Below are 16,114 nucleotides of genomic sequence, written 5' to 3'. Positions count from 1 at the left end.
AGTAAGCCAGCAGGGAACTCAGCCCACCCTCTCCGCGCTCCGCAAGCAAGCTGGCAGTGAAGTCTGGTGGCAGCCTTTTCGTGAGCGCAATTCACAGCACCTTCACAGTTCCTGAAGTTCAGCGTGCCTTCTGTCTCCTTCCCAGATGATAGAGTCTCCTCTTAGCCAGCCGTCCGGCGCTTCAGGGTGATGTTTTCCCTGTTTTTCAGTTCTAAATTCAAATTTATTGTGGTAGGCTGCATTTGGGTGTCTACCCTATGCCGCCATCTTGGTTTCTCATATAAAACCCATTCATTTTAAATAGTCTACAAAAATGGCTTCTAAAGGTATTACAAAGAGTTGGGAGACATGTGGGCAAGGAGAGTTAAAGGAAAATCCTAGAGAGAGAAAGAAAATATTTGAAACCCAGTCTTGTATACAAGTCTAAGGGCAATGGCAAAACTTGAGGTATTTTGCAGGATGTGATGGTACAATATGTATCTGAGTGAATAGCTGTGGGCCTTATTTATTCAGCTGTACATGATATCCCCTGGGCTCTTTGTATATGAAGAAATGCATCTCAGTTTATTGATCTTAATCAGTGCAGTATTAACTAAATCATTTAATTCTAGGAAGGTAAACACATCAATTAATGTATTAAGTATAAATTTTAACTGACAGTGTAAAGTATTTGCTTAAGTCAACACAGGGCATTAATGTATTTTGACAAATGGTATTCAGTTATTGCAGCATCTAACTGTGTCTTCATTTTTTAAAATAATATATACCTCCTAGCCAATATTTTAAACTATATCACAGTATCCTATTATACACTGTTTCTCATATTTGATCATTTCAGACATCAAAAGGATTGATAATAATTAGAAAGTAATTTTAGCAGTTTTATATAAGCTATTTCCAATAGCCAATGTTCACACAGTTTTCATTTGCATGGTCAGCTAGCTCCCAGTATTATAAAAATTAAAGACTGTAATTCACAGTGGGCAGGCTAATAAATATATGCTCAATAAGTACTGTTTTAAATTATGAAATACTGACAGTGACAACATAAGACACCCAAACGTGTAAACATAGATGCTATTAATACTAACTTTATAGAAAAAGCAAGAACATAAAAAGCAACATAAATGAAACAAAACAATTCAATTAAGTCCTAATGGTTATTTTATTTTAGTTATTTTTATGCTGTAATTGTTATTGTAATAAAGCCAATTTCCACCTATTACCTTATAAGCACACACTCATCAAACAGCATGCCTCAATGTTCTCATTGTTGCCACCTATATGTATTAGAACTCCTTTTATGTATAATATGTTCATTAAAACAGAAAAAATTATGAAAGAAGTTCTCAATAAAGAAGGGAAGTATGTAGTGGTGGAACCTCTCATTCCTGTTGAATATCACCCTGTTACAATGATAGAACCAGTGGAAAGTCATGAAGAAATATTTTTATACTTCTGATACTTCCAAAGGGAAGATCATTTTGCCTTAATGTTGGAAGCTCTGAGAATATTAGGGTACAGCATCCATAAACAATGTGCATTTGGCAAGATTGTTTAGGAAAAGTGGAAACACTGAGGCTCTTCTAAGTGACTTGCTAATGTTACTTCAAGACACAAAGAAGGATAGAAGTGCCAAAAGGCGATGCAAGCTTCCTTGTGTGACAAACATCCCATGTGGAGGACCCTCAGAAGTAACCACTTTCAGAGGTGCTGAAGTCCTGTTTTTTCTCATGAAGTAGAGACGAAAAATATAAACATTTTGATTCTTGAAAATAAAATAATTTATTCAGAATATCCCTTTATGTACAACCATTCTTGCACAGATAAAGTTCATTTCTTACTATCCTGCATTGTGTTGTGATTGATATATTCAGACAGTTTGACAAATTTCACCCAGAGGTTATTTAGGCAAACATCACATCTTACATTTTAGGGGAAATCATTCTCTAAAATAATGGCTCAGCTCCTACTTGAAAATTACAGGTGGGCCTCTTTTCATTTGAAATTCAAGTCCGGAGCCCTATGCAGCTTGGTCCTTACCAATTCTCCCTGAGTCTCATGGTGACCCCTTTCGTCTTCTTGGATCGATAGTTCTTCTTAAGCAGAGAAAACAAAGCTCCAGGCCAAAATAAGATGGAGAGAGAAGTGAAAATAAAAAGACACATATTTCTCTCATGTGATTCCTTTACTTCATTCTCTGCAGGCCACATACTCAGTGCTTTAAAGTCAGAGAATCATGGTGGGAAGGAGAAAAACCAATATAATCTCCTTTTCATTGTAGGTTAGGGGTTATTCAACATTCCTTCAATATTCCTGGTCTATTTCATCAATAAATTTTTGTGGTGTTTTTATATTATCTTGTGGTCTTTTATCAGTACTCTTCTTACTTATAAAGTCACTCTATTCTTACTTATAAAGTCACTAAAGTACTATTCTTACTTATAAAGTACTATTCTTACTTATTAAAAAAAATACTATTCTTACTTATAAAGTCACTCTAGTTTAATTTCATCACAGTAATATACTAAATTCTCATTAAAAGTTCACATAAGATAGAAATTAAATAAATGTGAAATCTGTTCATACTTCAAAGTTTGATTCCAAAGAACATTCAATTTATTAACATCTTGTTACATATATTTAAAGTCATATATATATATATATATATATATATATATATATTTACATATGTATATATGTATGCATTTCCATATAGCTCTACACAAACTGGATAACTGTGTACATATCAATTTGTATGTTCAATTTTAATGGAATGTATTATTATACTAAATTCTAATATATTTAGTAATACATAAATTATACAGTATATCAAGGCAAGTTCATAAAGAAAAAATATTTATTTCCACAAAAATATGTTACTTAATTTTTAAATAAGTTTTATTTTATTATGAATCACACCAGAATAAAGTAAGTCACAGTAATAATTTATGAAAAGGATAAGACTTACCAAGTTATTTTATGCATAAAATTGTTTTATTTAAGACTATGGTTTACTATCTACAACTAAAATTCTATGTTCTAGAAATAAATTTATTGTTGCAATTATTTTCACATTTTAAAATTTGTTGCATATTTTCAAAATATGTTTCATAAAAGTATGCATCTTTAAAAATTCTTGCTGTTGAGAGATCCAATATGGCAGAGTAGGTAAACATCTAAACTGTTGCCATACACAACAATTTCAAAACTACAAATAAAAGACAAAAAATATATCACCCAGAACCATGGGAAACCTGGCTGAGTGGAAGTTCTACAACTAGAATGAAAGAGAAAAGAGCATTCAGGGCACAAGCACTGAAATACTGAGGTACGGGGGGTGTGCACAATACTGGCTGGCGGCAGATCCTGGCTGGTGGCGGGCATTGCTTTTTTCAACCCAAAGAGAGACAAGCTCCCAATCTCAGAGAAGCTGAACTGTCTGCCATTGGGCTGGAAAGTGAGGGTTGCTTGCTTGCAGAGCTGCGTGTAAGAATATTTGCTGTGCTGGGGCATGAAATTCGGGGATGCAGTCAGAGAGGCAGAGACAGCTCACTGGCAGCCATCACTGTTTGCCATACCCTAGCCTAGTGAGGCCCTGAGACTCCGCCCTGCACAATCTATAAACACCCAAACTCCTAGGAGCAGCTTTTGCATATGAATGACCTTCTCTATTGCAGTTTAACCTATCAGACCTGCAACCCAGTACAGACAGCTCCAAAGCCTCCAAACTCCAAGCAGGAAGGAAAGGACTGTAGTGATTGCTGTAGCTCTTGCAGGGTGGCCTCAGACAGTAGCTGAACTGTACCCACTGGAGATACAGAAGCCAGTGTACCTAGTGGTCAGTGTGAGACACCAGATTTCAACTCCTTATATCCATTAGTGACACATTCGGGAGGCAGACTCAGTGAGCACCAAAGCCCCACTGAAATAAGGTCTGCACCATACACATGTCTCCAGCACAGCAGTTCTTCCATTATAGACACAGTGGGTCCTCACAGCCAATTGGCCTGGACATCAATTCCAACAACAATCAAGGCTTAACTATTACAATCTTAGAAGATTTTTCACTCAGCCCACAAAGGGGTGTACCAAGAGTGACCACCTCAGGTGATTGGGGAAGCTGAACTACTGGCCTCTATAGGTCATCTACCACAATCAGCCACTTCATTAACACAGGGAGGCAGCCAAAATGAGAAGACACAGAAAATGTCATGGATGGGAAAGATAGAGGAAAGTAAATTACTGGATTACAGGGAGTTCAGAACCATATTTATAAGGTTACTCAAGAATCCGCTGAGAAACTTGAAGATACTTTCAAGGACCTTAATTAGAATACCAAAAAAAAAAAAAAAAAAAAAAAAAAAAAAAAAAAAAAAAAAAAAAAAAAAAAGAAAAGAAATGGAACAGTCAGAAATTAAGCATACACTGTCTGAAATAAAGAATATACAGAAACTCAACTGTAGATCAATATACCCCAAGAGTCAAACCAAAGATCTGGAATCTGAGGAAGCAAAAAACACACAACCAGAGAGGCAGAAAGAAAGAATCCAAAAGTGTGAGGATAGTGTAAGGAGCCTCTGGGATTTTTGGGGTGCCAGAAAAAGAGAGAGCAGGATATTGAATGCCCATTGAATGAAATAATGACAAAAAACTTTCCCTACCTGGTGAAAGAAATAGACTTACAAATTCAGGAAGTCCACAGAACCCCAAACAAGAGGAATCTAAAGAGGACCACACCATAATTAAAATGCCAAGAGCAAAAGACAAAGCAAGAATCTTGAAAGCAGCAAGAGAAAGGCAGTTAGTTAGCTACAAGGGAGTACCCATATGACTCTCAGCTGATTTATCAACAGAAACTATGCAGGCCAGAAGGGAGTGGCAAGAAATATTCAAAGTGATGAACAGCAAAAACCTACAACCAATATTACTCTACCTAGCAAAGCTATCATTCAGAATTGAATGTCAGACAAAGAGCTTCACAGATAAGAAAAAGCTAAAGGACTGCATCACCACCAAACCAGGATTACATGAAATGCCGAAGGATATTCTTTAAGAAGAGAAAGAAGAAAAAGGTAAAGGTAAAAATTATGAACAACAAAAATACATCAAATACATACCTACCAACAAGAATCTAAAAATCAAGTAAATAAAAATTCTGAAGAACGAAATGGACTGGTGAATATAATAGAATCAGAGACACAGAAAGAGAGTGGACTGACAATTCTCAGGGGTACGAGGGTTTGAGGGGTACAGGAAGAGATTGGACAAAAATCTTACACCTATGGATGAAGACAGTGGTGGGGGTAAGGGCATGGGGTGGGGTGGGAATCAGGTTAAGGGGAGCTGTTTGTGTGTGTGTGGGGGGGGGAGAGGAACATCTGTAATAATCTGAATAAAGATTTATTATAAAAAAATAAAAAATAAAATAATTCTTGCTGTTGACATCACCATATATTTTAATAATTGAAATTGTAATTATAATGCTTTTAATATTTCAATGTTTATTTTTTATAATTTTGTTTTTATTTGTAAGAAACATTTCTTTGTAGTGAGAAAATTTTGAAATTGATCATAGTTTCACATTGACCAAATACTAGACTTTTCATAGGTGTGTGTTTTATTATCTTTACTTATTCAAATATATAGTAACTATATTTTTATCTAATATTTAAATCAAAGTTTATTTAATCATGTCTTATTATTATATGCAAATAATACGACTGACTGTTTTTATTAGCTTTTTACCCTGTTTATACATTAACTTCTAAATTGATTTTATTAAGATCATGTTTTGAAAAATTTTTGATGTTACTTCTGGGCACAAAATATATATTTGTAGAATGTTTCAGTGAAGCTTAAATGTGTGATTTATCTATGCAATTTATATATAACAGTGTTAAAGTGAATATATATTGAGAATTTATGAATGATTATTTATTTGTATTTTTTTAATATGTCAAGGACTGAAAGAATTTATTGAAATACTTTAATACTTACATGTTTCTTGTTGTCTTTTATATTACTTTTAGTTTTTATTATCTTTATATATGTGTGTGTGTCTTTATTATTTCTTATACAATTTCAAAGAAATAAAGTTTTGTGATTAAATATTGTAAATCATGACTCAGTCTTTTGTGTGGAGCATTTTAATTTCAATAACTCAGATATTAATTCATAATCAATTTTTAAAATTTTATCATGACATATTTATTAAAATTAGTTTTTGTTTTAATTTTTGCTCCTATAGACATCAAATAGATATGGCTTTTGATCTGTCATTTAAAAATTAATATGAGAAGATTCTTTTCTTGATATACATTAGTATGTAAATATTTGAATTGTTTCATGCTTTCTAAGTTTTTTTTAATTGTTAAAATTATTTCAATTCACCAAAACCGGTTTGGCTCAGTGGATAGAACGTCGGTCTGTGGACTGAAAGGTTCCAGGATCGATTCTGGTCAAGGGCATGTACTTTGGTTGCGGGCACATCCTCAGTGGGGGGTGTGCAGGAGGCGGCTGGTCAATGTTTCTCTCTCATTGATGTTTCTGGCTCTCTATCTCTCTCTCTTCCTCTGTGTAAAAAATGAATAAAATATATATTTTTTAAATTATTTCAATTCATTTATTACCTGTTCTCTGTTTAGTGGGATTTTCATCTTAACACATTTTAAATAAGTAAACATTCAATTTTTGGATATTTCAAATAATATATCTGTTGGAATTATGTGCCAATGCCATCATTGCTATTACTGCATTATCATTTGTAACTTTCCCTCTAAATATTTAAAGATAATCTATTGTTTTCTGATAATTTGCATTTTTAGATCAGGCTAACTCTTTCTTTGCTATTGTCCTGTCTCTCCCTTTTGTATTAGAATTTATTTTGTCTTTGAAATTGCTTAAATTAATGAGGAAATGTCTTCTCTTTAGTTACTTTTTATAAGTCAGTTGGGGAAATAACAATTTTTTCCCCATGTAAAGAATTTCCTGTACTTCAGAAAACGTTGCCTTGTGGCATATTTTCAAACACATTTTAGAAAATTTTATGTTATCTTTTAACTTTTATATTGCTTATATGTCATTAATATGAACAATCTAGTCGGCTTTTTTTTTATTATTATTATTATAGGTTGGAATTTGGCTAATTTTCTTATAATGCCAAATTTGCACTTCCCTTCACCTACTGCTACTTCTTGTTAGGCTTTACCCTGCATACTGTTGTTTCTTTTAGCTTCCATTTAACTAGTAGCCATCTCTTTCTTCACCATCTTTTCTTTTGGTACATTGTAGAGTCCACAGAACAGTTTTAATGATTAAATTAGCATCTTTTAAGTAAGAGCTTTCTAACTTTATTAATGAAGACATTATATCTATAAAGGGTCTCTATAGTTTATTATTCCTTTCCAGAATTTTCTACTAGAGTAATTATTATATGCCCTCCATTTCTAGCAACTTTATTCAATGAAGACTTATTTCCTCTCATTAAGATTAATTATCTGGTCCATTTTCCTTGATAGGGAATGACTAAAAATAATTCTATTTTTCTCTAGTCAGAGATATTACTTATTGGGAAATGTTTTACAGTTATTATTCAAAATTCCTAGAAAAAAATATACTACTACTTTATTAAAGCATAAAGAAAAGCCAATGTTTTAGTAAAAATAACCTAATGATGCAGAAAAATTGGTATTCATCCAGAGGTAATAAAACAGTTGCTTGGTACTTGGGTTAAAGAACCTCTCAGCACACATAAAAGGATCAACCTTAATTTACTAAAATTGTGTTCTGCCCTGACCAGGCATTTCACTTGGTTAGAGTCTTACCCAGATATGCCAAGGTTGCAGGTTCGAGTCTGATCAGGGCATTTACAGGAATCGTCCAAGCAAGGCATGATGAAACAAATTGATGTTTCTCTATCTTGCCCTTCCTGTCTCCCTAAAATCAATTTTTAAAAAAGTAACTGTATTCCTCCCAAACTGTGTTAGAATTAATGATTTAGAACAGCAAGCATATATAAAATGTAAATATGAAAAATTACAATTAGCTCTTTAATAAGTTTAGGAATCTTTATACTATTTCATGAAATATTTCTAATGTTAATAGCTCACATCTCTAAATAAATCATCCCATTAAAATTATCGAATAAACCTGGCTAGTGTGGCTCAATGGGTGGGAGTGTGGACCTACACCTGTTAACTGAGAGGTTGCAACTACAGATCAGGGCACATTCCCAGGTTGAGGGTTTAATCTTCTGTTGGGGTATGTCAGGAGGCAACCAATCAATGTTTCTCTCTCAGTCTCCCTTCTGCTCTCTCTAAAAATCAATAAAAAATATATCCTTGGGCTAGGATTAAAAAATTATTTAATTATATTATTATAAGTATATTCAACAGAAATATAGTCAACAGGTATATATATATTTAAAGAGTATAATGTATTTAACTTTAGATATAAGAATGCAAGTACAGTGATAAATGTTTGATGTTGACTTCCTCTCAGACTAGGTTCTGTTTTTCATGTAGAGGTGGCAGTAAAGAGTAGATGAATTTGAGAATGAGAGAGAAAATAGCTTTTATTTAATCTAAATAAACTGAGGAAAACTAAGTACTTTACCTTTATTTTTAATGTAGGAAAAAAGGAAAATCACAGAAGTACAAAAGAACAATCTATTCCCATAGGAGCTATCTTAGAAAACATGTAAATAGCATCTGGATCCAAATATCCATCAGGGGATAAAAGAAGCAACTAAAAATAATTATTTACAAATAGCTAAAAATAAATATTTGCAATTTCACATTGTGTGTAATAAAATACAATCATAAAAACCATTGCCATTTATGTTTAGTAAATACTATCTTCGCAAAGACTTTAGCATTTGTTTTTCATTTGAAACATGCATCAAAATAGAGCATTTTTATTTAAAAGAACTCAATTTTGTATTTTAAACTGAATTTTATTATATATATGTAATATTGCTAGACATTTATTTTTTTAATATATATTTTTATTGATTCCAGAAATGCAGGGAGAGGAAGCGGGAGATAGAAACCTCAATGATGAGAGAGATTAACTGATCCACTACCTCCTGCACTCCCCATACTGGGGATCAAGCCTGCAACTTCAGCATGTGCCCTGACTGGGATTCAAACCATGACCTCATGATTCATAGGTTCATGTTCAAGCACTGGCCTGGTGAGAATTTTTAGATGTTTTGTATAGCCATTTATTTACTGGTGTTCAAAATCTATAACAATATATTTCCTGATGACTTTTTAAAGAAAACAATCTAATTGAGAATACATAAAAAACACATTTATTATTTGTCTTGAATAAAATTATAATTATGATATGGCACCTGAGCTTATAAAAGTTCACTTTTTTAAATTTTTCTTTCTGAATGAGTGTGTATATATAAATGTGTGTGCTTGCCACATGTGAAACTATTTATGTTAATGTTTTGGTGACTTATAATAATAGTACCAAAATTAACTTCCAAAAGATAAGTTAAATATGAAAATATACAACAATAACATTTTTGCTTATTTTATAAAATAGAGTTGACTTGAACATTGAAACATAACATACCTGATTTTTCTGCTTTTACAAATGTTAGAATTGAAACTGTCTGTAAACTAGTTCTTGAGTATTTCTTCAAATACTAAAAGGTCACTGCTAATGTTGGACCCTCGAGAATAAAAAAAAAATAAAAATAAAGCATAGCCAAAAATTTATTTGATCCACTCTGCTACACTGTGTCTCTGTATTGGTGAATTCTGGCCATTTATAATTAGGGAAATAATTGATGTATGAGGATTTCCTGAGGCCATTTTATCTTTTCTGGTAGCTCTGTACCCTCACTGGTTCTTTTCCTTTAAGTTTCTGTCTGTTGTTTTTGTTTAGTGCTATTCCATACTTCTTTTCTCTTTTATTAAGCTAAGTGTCCTGGTTTTGGGTTTTTGTGTGTGGTTACCATTCAATTTATAGAAAATAAAGTTGTATATATACATTTTTTTTTGTCTTTTGTGTGCATTTGATCTTCACCCTTCTTTGCCAATTTAGAACTTTTACATTTTTGTTGTTAGAAATTATTTCTGTTTATGCTGTAAGGTGTTTTTTTTTGTTTGTTTTGTTTTTTGGTGATCTTACTCTTAGTGTTGCAACCTTATGTTTTTCATTTCAGGTAGACAAATTCCCTTGAGTATTTTCTACAATGGAGGTTTTCTGGTGCTAAAATACCTCATTTTTTTGTGTATCTGGGAACATCTTTATGTCTCTTTCATATTTAAAGGATCATTTTGGTAGATATATTATTCATGGCTGATAATTTCTCTCTTTTTAGTTGTTTGAATATTTGGTTCCACTCTCTTCTGGCTTATAGAATTTCTGTTGAGAAGTTAGATAAAATTCTGATGATTTTTTTTTTTTTTGTAGGTCACTTCTTTCTTTTCCCTGTTGTTTTGAGAACTTTTTCTTTGTCATTAATTTTGTAAAGTATTAATATAATGTGCCTTGGAGAGGGCTTCTTTGGATTGAGGTAACTAGGTGTACTGAGTGCTTCTTGGATTTGAGGATTAAGTTCTTTCCATAGGTTTTGGGAGTTCTCATCCACTATTTGTTTGAATAAACTCTCTGTTCTTTTCTCCCTCTCTTCCTCTTCTGGAATGCCTATTATTTTAATATTACTTTTTCTTTAAAAATAATTTTATTGATTTCAGAGAGGAAGGAAGAGAGAGAAGAAAATAGAAGCTTAAATGATAGACAGAGTCATTGATCAACTGCCTCCCTCATACACACACTTGAGATCAAGCCTACAACCCTGGCATGTACCCTGACCAGAAATCAAATGGTGACCCTGGTTCATAGATTGGTGCTCAACTGCTGAGCCATGCAGGCCAGGCAACATCACTTTTTCTGATGGAATCAGGTAGTACTTGTAGAACTGTTTCATTTTTCTTTACACTTAGGTTTCTCCCTTCTTCCCTCTGCATTATTTCTAGATTCCTATCTTTGCTATCACTAATTCTATCATTTATTTGGTTCACTCTGTTTGCTATGCTTAGTAATTCATTATTAATATCCTTAACTGCATGCTTCATTTCCAGGATTTCTCATTGATTCTTTTTTAAAGTTTCAATTTCTTTGGTAAAGTCCTCTTTTTTTTTTTTTCATTGATTTGTTTTCTGAATACATTAAATTGCTTGTATGTATTTTCTTGCATCTCACTGAGTAATTTCAGAACAGCAATCTTGAAATATCTGTCAGGTAAGCACATATTTCTATGTGTTTCAGCTTACTTTCTGGTGATTTTTTCATTTTCTTTTTTGTCATCCTCAATGCTGTGGTTTATTCATGGTACTTGCTGTTCTTTGCGTAGACATGCATATCTGTCTATATCAATGTCCTTCCATAGCAGCTTTCTCCTAAGACATCTTTCTACTCATTTCCAGGATGTGGTGTTGATGAATTGCAATGTTTTTAACCTCTGTAAGATCCCAGACTTGCCTCCATGGCTTCTATAAGACAGCACAGCTGTGCTGCTTGTGAGTAGGGTTTATTTTGCCCTCACCTTAATGGAAACCCCTGACCTCTGTGAGTTTCCCGCCCAAGCACCCCACCTGGAGAGCAGTCACAGAGGGAAGCAGCAGTTCTACTACAATAGCTTTTGGTTTACAGGTAATATACTCCCCATCCTGGCACCAAGGGGAACAGGGTGTGAGTTTTGTGAGTCCAAGTGGTGGCAGGTTCCATTTCCTTGTCTGAAACACCACCATCCAACCCAAAGTGGAGAACCACACTGCATAACCCCGTGATCTGTCATGCATCTGCTAGCTCAGTCACTGTTTTTGTAGTCACAGATTCTCTCTGCTCACCCTGCTGGATGACCCCCTCAGATCTCTGTTCCTCCCAGTCGAAGGCACCCTCCCCTTTCCAGGCCAATCCTGAGCTCCCAGCTGCAGGGTTGCATCTGTGAACCTTCTGAACTTTCTTCCCTTTGCATCTCCCCATTATTCCCAGTTGCCCACCTTTAGATGTTTCATTGTTCAGGTCTCTCAGGTATGCCTCTGTATTGAGTAGGGAATTCTTTGTTTAATTATAATTGGTTAACTTGTTGAAATTTCAGGAGAAGAAGACAAAGAGTACTCTCATGCCACCATTCCTCTGAGGTCACTATCCAAAAATGTTTTAATTAAAAAAACAAAATCTTTCAATTCACCTGAGGTTTCAGAAAAATTGAGATGGCTATGTATGATAGGATTCCAATTATATTTCAATTAAATTCTATAAAAGCAAAATTATGGAAACAGTAAAAAGATCTGTGGTTGACAGTGTAGGAGAAAGGGATAAATAGGTGGAGCCCAGAAAATTTTGAGGCCAGTGGAAATATTCTGTGTGATACTATGATGAGGGACTCATGTCATTACATGTTTGCCTATACCTACAGAATGAAAAAAAGAATGAAAAAAAATGTGAACAATGAATTTTGGTTGCATATGATTTGTCAACATATGTTCATCAGTTGTAACAAATGGATCACTCTATTGGGATATGTCAATAATATAGGAGGCCATGCATGTGTGGAAATAGGAGTTCTATAGGAAATTTCTATAATTCTTATCAATTTTGCTACGAACTTAATCATCTTCTACAAACATAAAGTATTAAAAAACAAAGATACATTCAGTGTGTTTCTCAATAGTATCCTATCAAATATTATAGAAAGAGAAGGTAAATTTATTCAAATTTATTAATTACTCTATACAAAGGATCTACCTCTCTATTAGTGATTATTAATTAATTATAAATTAAATTTAGCTTATTTATTGTATCTTGAATTGAGGTATAATTGACATATAACATTAGTTTATCATTGTTTAATTGACAATATTGTTTCTAAAGAGAAACCCCATTAGCTTACTAGTTATGAGACACTAATGATATCTTATTTTTAACTAGAGCCCCAGGGCACAAATTCGTGCACAGGAGGGGCGTGTCCCTTAGCCCTACCTGCATTGTCTCCAATCTGGGACCACTTGAGGGATGACTGTGGGATCGGGCCTAGACAGGCAGTTGGTCATCCCTCTCACAGTCCAGGACTGCTGGCTCCCAACTGCTTGCCTGCCTGCCTTCCTGATTGCCCCTAACTGATTCTGCCTGACAGCCTGATCACCCCCTAACCATCTCCTGCCAGCCTGATTAATACCTAACTGCTCGCCTGCCAGCCTTATTGCCTCTAACTGCCCTCCTCTTCAGGCCTGGTCACCCCCAACTGCCCTCCTCTGCAGGCCTGGTCCCCCTCAACTGCTCTCCCCTGCACACCTGAGTCCCTCCCAACTGTCCTTCCTTACAGGCCTGGTTGTCCACAACTGTTCTCCTCTGATGGCTTTGTCACCCCTAACTGCCCTCCCCTGCAGGCTTGATTGCCCCCAACTGCCCTCCCCTGCTTGTGATGGCCATCTTGTGTCCACATGGGGGCAGGATTTTGACCACATGGAGGCAGCCATATTGTGTGTTGGAGTGATGGTCAATCTGCATATACTCTTTTATTAGATAGGATAGAGGCCTGGTGTATGGGTGAGAGCCAACTGGTTTGCCCTGAAGAGTGTCCCAGATCAGGGTGGGGTTTCCCTTGGGGCATGGGGCAGCCTGGGAGAGGGTCCTGGGGTGGTTTGAAGGCCAGCTATGCCCCCTGGTGACTAAAATGGAGGCCCTGGTATCTGGGGTTTATTTATCTTCTACAATTGAAACTTTGTAGCCTGGAGCAAAGCCAAGCCTTCTGTTTACTACATGGCAGCAGCCATTTCTGTTGGGATTTATGTATCTTCTATAATTAAAACTTTGTAGCCTTAAGCCAAGGCTTGGGCCAGCTAGAGTGTGTGGAAAGCTTGGCTGCCTCCATTGCCAGGGGCTACCCTAGCCTCTTGCTATTTCCAGCTCCATGGCTGCTGTCATTTCTCTTTAGATTTATGTGTCTTCTATCATTGAAACTTTGTAGCTTTGAGTGAAGGCCTAGGCCAGCAAGGGCAGGTGGAAAGCTTGGCTTCCTCCATTGCCAGGGAAACCCAAGTCTTCCTCCTGCTCTCTGTGGCAGTAGCCATCTTGGTTGGGTTTATTTGCATATTTGCTTCTGGTTGACTGGTGGGCATGGTTCATGGGCATGGCTTGCTGCTGTAAGGAAGTGATAGTTCATTTGCATATTATTCTTTTATTAGCTAGGATATTGATAAGATTTGTTTATTTATGCTGAATATATAATTTTAAAGTAATTATATCATAGGAGTGAGGAATACACTTTTTAAAAATAACTTTCTATTTTGCATGTCCATAAATGCAACTAACAAACATACTACTTACATTCTCTTGCATCATGGATTTATAGATTGGTCTTTTTTATTTTTAATATATTTTATTGATTTTTGTACAGAGAGGAAGGGAGAGAGATAGTTAGAAACATCTATGAGAGTCATCGATCAGCTGCCTCTTGCACACCCCCTACTGGGGATATGCCCGCAACAAAGGTACATGCCCTTGACCAGAATCGAACCCGGGGCCCTTCAGTCTCCAAGCCGACGCTCTATCCATTGAGCCAAACCGGTCCCGGCAGGGTCTTAAATCTTCTACCTCTGAGCATAAAATAAGAATGAGGAGTAGCATCTATAATAATAAATGGGTAATATGCCAATTGGACCAGATGTCTTCTGGATATCATTCCAGATAACTTCCTGAGGAAGCCAGGGTGGAGGGAAGCCAGCCAGGGTCCTGGGTGCCTGCTGAGGAGGAAAGCCTGGATTCCAGGTGCTGGAGGGAAGCTGGTGTCAGCAGCCAGGGGAAGGAAGGCCTACTCTTCCATCAATTTTTGTGCATCAGGTCCCTAGTAAAATATTATTAAACACACACACACACACACACACACACACACACACACACACACACAAAATATTATAGTCAATCGTTAATCTAAATGGAAAGAATATTGCCATCAAGGAAGTAAAAATAATACTGAACCCATGCTCAGCTGACTGCTACTTTGAAAGCTAATTCTCTAGAGCACATGTGTCAAACACAAGGCCCGAGGGCCAAATCCGTCCTGCCAGGCCTTGCAATGTGGCCCGCACCACGCTGTCATCACTGCACTCCACTGCGTTTCCATCACAATGACAGTTTATGACTGTTCAGTAAACCATTCGGCCCGCGATTTAGGCTGGATTTTAGATTTTGGCCCCTTCTCTGATTGAGTTTGACACCCCTACTCTAGAGGCAGGTGCTGGTTTAAGGAAATGGTTTATTCAAGAACCAGTAGCCTTGAATACTGGGACAAATGTAGCATTTAATTCTTTTTTTTTTAATTGAGGTATAATTGACATGTAACATTAGTTTAAGATAGGGGTGTCGAACTCAATCAGAGAAGGGACCAAAATCTAAAATCCAGCCTAAATCGCGGGCCGAATGGTTTACTGAACAGTCATAAACTGTCATTGTGATGGAAACGCAGAGGAGTGCAGTGATGACAGCGCGGTGCGGGCCACATTGCAAGGCCTGGCGGGACGGATTTGGCCCGCGGGCCTTGTGTTTGACACATGTGGTTTAAGATGAGAGGATGGAGGACTTCCATCCCCAAAACCATCTTAACATCTCAGTGCAGGCAGGAGTTTTTATCAAAAGGAATAGGAAAAACAGAACAAATAAATCAGAAGGAGTGTTTATGTATATGCAAGTAGTGTCATTGCTGGTCATGATATGGTCTTTAATGTCAGCATACTGGAACTGATCCGTGTCAGCCAGATTCCTATGGTTGGGTGATCTGAGTCAGCCAAAGTTTGATGGTCAAAGCCATTTCTTGTACAACTGTAACTGCTATTGCCTGCAGTATGCTGTGAGGAAACTTTTAGATTATGTTTTTTTCTTATAAGTTTGTTAGTAAATACCAATAGGGACCCAGTACATGAATCTGTGCACCTTGGAAGGAACTATGGGCCTTGAGGTTGCAGTGGGCACAGGGGAGGGTCTTGGCTCGTCCTCTGCATCCCCATCTGGTCCCTCCCACCACAGTCTCAGGTCCCTTATATGCCAACAGCCCTGCTCCCATCATCGCTGCTCCCATCGTCATGGTGCT

Source organism: Pipistrellus kuhlii, unplaced genomic scaffold, assembly GCF_014108245.1.
Source record: "Pipistrellus kuhlii isolate mPipKuh1 unplaced genomic scaffold, mPipKuh1.p scaffold_m20_p_3, whole genome shotgun sequence".
Classification (NCBI taxonomy): domain Eukaryota; kingdom Metazoa; phylum Chordata; class Mammalia; order Chiroptera; family Vespertilionidae; genus Pipistrellus; species Pipistrellus kuhlii.
This window is presented reverse-complemented; position numbering follows the sequence as displayed.